The following is a 5,000-nucleotide window of genomic DNA, read 5'->3' as shown; positions in this document are numbered from 1 at the left end:
GTTGTCGTTGTCGTTGTTGTTGTGGTGGTGTTGGTTGTTGTTGTTGTTGCTGCTGCTTCTATTATTGTTGTTGCACAGACTCATGTTGCTCTTAACTCGGTCCGTTTCACTTATATAACTGATATACTGTATCTAGTATCCACAAACATAAAAATATAGGTGCTAAATATTGTCCATATTGTCCACTTCAAACGGCAGGATATATAGTTCAAGAAAAAATATTCAATTACTATTTCTACATAGAGGCACTGAGTGGAGGTAGTAGTTGTGGTGGTGGTGGTGGTAGTGGTAGTGGTAGTAATAGTTGTGCTTGTTGTAGCTGCAGTTGCTGCGGCTATTCGTTTTGCTTCGTGTGTGTTGATACGGGATTCTGGTCAGAGTGTAAAATCTTTATTTAAACGCGGTTAGACTAAACCGTGTTACAGCATGCATCCAATAAATGTGACTATTAATTCATGCAACTCATTTTCTTTCTTTTCTTCCCTTTTCTTCCCCTTCCTCCTCCTTTTCTCTCCCTCCCCCTCTCTCTCTCTCTATATATATATATATATATAACTGCCTTTTGGTCTGTAAGTTCTACGTTAAGTATAGGGGATTTGAGAGGTCCTTTACAGAATCAATAGTTGAACCAGCCTTACATGATTGGTGTTATTTCATGACAAGCAAATGCAGAACTTCTTGTGTGTGTGTGTGTGTGTGTGTGTGTGTGGTGTGTGTGTGTGTGTGTGGGTGTGTGTGTGCGTGAGTGTATGTGGTTGTGGCCGTGTGCGTATAACTGTGTCTGTGTAAAAGCAATCGAAGGAAAATGCAAATGATGTACAAACAGACTGGGAGACAGTATGTACAGTTTGGTGTTGGAGGGGACAGAAAAGGAAAGGCCAAGCGATGCTAGATAGATAGATAGATAGATAGATAGATAGATAGATAGATAGATAGATAGATAGATAGATAGATAGATAGATAGATAGATAGATTCAGAAAGAAAAAAAAAGAAGAAAGAGAGAGACAGAAAAAGAGATTGAGTGCCGAAAATGAAATGAGAAAGGAATGAAGACTAAAGGAAAGCGAGAGGGTCTATGCACACGCATGCGAGAGTGATGGTGGAGTGGATAGATATATATAAACACACACACACACACACACACACACACACACACTTATGTATATATGTATGTATGTTTGTATTGAGTGGAGAAGTAAAGTGACCAAGAGAGAGAACCTGGTCGAGTATGATACTGGATTAAAGAGACGGATTATAGCCAAATGGTGCTAGATAATCACTTTTAAACATTTCTCTTAGTTCTGGAGTCTTTTAGGCAGATTTTTAATGAATGCCTCAACATGCGCTTCGTATACGACTTAAAAGCCGAAAATCTCTTAGACTTAAAGGTTTAAAGTAAGCTTTTCATAGCCGACTCTGTATAATTCTAACTAAGGCTAAACACTCTTTTTCTTTTCATATAAATTGCCTATCGTGGCAGCGGCGGAAATGCCTTTTTGTTAGTGTCAAATGTTACGTAAACTAATGGCTGTACAGGAAGGAAGAAACATATAACCAAACCATATAATACGTTAAGGTTTATTTCTACAGCAAACGCTGTTACACTGAGTATACAAGCAGATTTTATCATAGATGGATCTCTCTCTAACCCTCTCTTTTCCTCTCTACTCTTCTCTCTCTCTTACTACTCTTCCCCCTGTAAGTCCGTGTACGTCTATACAAGCACACACACATAATATATTCCGGAAAATTTAATATACATGTGCAAAAAGCATGCCGGATTATATATCGATCCATCTCTCTATCCATTTGTCTGTCTGTCAATCTATCTATCTATCATCTATATGCACATGCATCTCTGTATATATCTACATACATATATGTGTGTATATATATATATTTATTATATAAATAATATATATATATTATATATATACACATATATATACTATATATGCGTATATATATAATACTATATATCACTTATATATATATATTATATATATATAAATATATATAAATGTGTATATATATATATATAAATATATATATATATATATATATATATATATAATATATATATAATATATATATAATATATTATATATTTCCTTTTCCTATGTTTCTGACGAAGAGCTCCGCTCGAACGTTAAACACTCCTTCTTTCCTTCTTCTGAGCGTCCAATAATACTATACTTGTTCCACGTCCTCGCGTTGTTGTGTTTTCTCTATGTGTTTTCATGTTTGGATTAACTATATGTATGTATGTATGTATGTATGTAGTATGTATGTATGTATGTATGTATGTATGTATGTATGTATGTATGCAGGTATGTATGTATGTATGTATGTATGTATGTATGCATGCATGTATGTATATATGTATGTATGTATGAAGTATGTATGTATGTATGTATGTATGTATGTATGTATGTATGTATGTATGTATGTATGTATGTATGCATGCATGCATGCATGTATGTATGTATGTATGTACGTATGTATGTATGTATGTATGTATGTATGTATATGAAGACAACTCTCTAGCAATGATATGATATGGGCTTCTGTATATGGGGATTATTCACTGTATATTTTTTTGCATGAAATTATGGTGGGTCTAAAAGCCGAAATACACAAATATCACAGGAAATGCATTCCTCGTGGATTGGTTTATAGTTGACGGGCCTCGTTTTTATCCAACTTAAGAAAAGTACGGTGCCAGACATAATATTTCCAACAGAGGGCGTCTCATTTTAGACAATGCTTCAAGCTACTCAGTGAATTAAATGAGCTTTCTGATAATGTGATAGTAGAATAAATCCTAACGAATACAATCTTGTTGCTCCAACCAATGGATGAAAGTACGATAGCTAACTTCAAAGCGTATTATCTGAGAGGCACTTTGAAGCAACTTTTGAAAGCGATTGAGATGATAAACTTTCAATTTGAGATTTTTGGAAGAAGTTGCGCGTAATGAAAGCTGTGGACGACATAGCTGAGTGAAGATATGAAGTGAAACCCACAACTTTGAATAGTGCTTGGGAAAATATATGGTCAGGTAGTATCCATCACCTAACATTTTTCCACTAGTAGAAAGTCTACATGAAATTTGAAGTGTTTTAGTGACACTTGCAAACGATGTAGGAGTTAAGGAAGTGATAGAGGTTGATGTGGCTGACGCTGTTAGAACAAGAGCAACCCAGTGAATAAAGATGAGAATACGAAAATTTCAACAAATCCACATAAGAATTGGCACTCATAAAGTAAGGACTGCACAGCGTGATGAAAAACACCAAACAATATTCTCTAAGTTCTTCGTCCCTCAAGATGTTAATAATGGTGAACTGTTAAAGACAGTGTCCCTTATTATTCCAGTAACTTTCATTCCATCACCTTCAAACAATAGTCAACATGTCTCTCTTTTTTTTTGCTGTATGAACGTATCCTATTACGATGTTTCTTTCCATTATTTATTTCTTACAATATGGCGGCGAGCTGGCAGAATTGTTAGCACTCCGTGCAAAATGCTTAGCGGCATTTCGTCCGTCTTTACCTTCTGAGTTCAAAATTACGTATCTGTGGTGCCACAGAGATTCAGAAGTTCCAATACCCGTTGAAATATAAAGCACATGCAAAAGATAGATCACTCATAAAATTAAAACGAAGACATTACATTAAACTTTAAAGAAAAAAATCCACAGAATTTTAGTGCTTTTCAAAATCAATGGAGATGGAATTCACCTGTCGTTTTGTTCATTCTTCCGGGGCATGAAGTTAATAATTCACAATGGCAGTAGCTCGACGGAAATTGACAACATTTTACATCAAACGATTATAATTTTGAGGAACACCTGAAAGTGCTCATCTTCAGAAAATATTCTAATTCTAATACACTTCCAGTCTTCAAAACACACGAAGATAAACATATTTGTGAATTACTAACGGAGAAACGTACAAAATGACAGGAGAATTTGATGGCATTTACAGAAAACATTTTGACTACGTTTACTCTTTCCTGTTTCCTCTTTCTTTTTTTCTTTTTTCCTTGTTACCAGTAATGGAAAAGCGAAAACTGATTATGTCGATATCTTTAACAAGGATTTCAGAATATCCCTGTTCACATTTTCAATCCAATGAAAACAGATTTACTTGTACTATCGAAATATCGCTCAGTTTCATAAATCTCTGTTTATTACAAATCGTATCGAGCTCTTCTTATTACTTAATAGCATTATTATTATTATTTGTTATTATTAATTTTAAAGCGGTGAGCTGGTAGAATCGTTAGTACGTCGGTAAAATGCTTGTCAGCATTTAGTCCGTCTTTGTGTTCTGAGCTCAAATTCTGCTGAGGTCGATTTTGCTTTTCATCCTATCGGGATCGATAAAATAAGTACAAGGGACAGTACAATCGACTTATTCACTCCCAGAAATTGTTAACCCTGTACCAAAAACTCGAAATCATTATTATCTCCGCCTTAGTGAAGGCGGAGGTATTGTTTTCAGTCGTGTTTGTTTGTTTATTTGTCTGTGGACAAGATATCTCATGAACGGCTGGATGGATTCCGATGAAATTTTCAGAGATATTTTGTTTTGTGACTGGTATGAACTGATTAAATTTTGGGATCGATCTGGGACCGGACAGAGATTTTGGTTTATTATTCCTGTTTTTCTACTTAATTTTTTGGAGCGGTCGTGTTCATTTTTAATATTCTCGTTTGTGAGAGCAGTCGAGTTTATTATTATTATTTTTAAGGCGGCGACCAGGTGGAATCGTTACCAGGCCAGGCAACATGCTTAGTCTAATTTCTTCCCACTTGACATTCTGTGTTCAAATACCACCAGAGTCGACTTTGCCTTTCGTCCTTTCGATTTTCTTAAAATAAATACCAGTTGAGCACTGGGTTGATGTATAATCGACTCTTTCCTCCTACGAAATCGCTGGGCCTGTGCAAAATTTGACATTGTTGTAGTTGGTGGTGGTGGTGGTGGTGGA

This window comes from Octopus sinensis, linkage group LG2, assembly GCF_006345805.1.
Source record: "Octopus sinensis linkage group LG2, ASM634580v1, whole genome shotgun sequence".
NCBI classification, from domain to species: domain Eukaryota; kingdom Metazoa; phylum Mollusca; class Cephalopoda; order Octopoda; family Octopodidae; genus Octopus; species Octopus sinensis.
Note: the sequence above shows the minus strand (reverse complement) of the source record.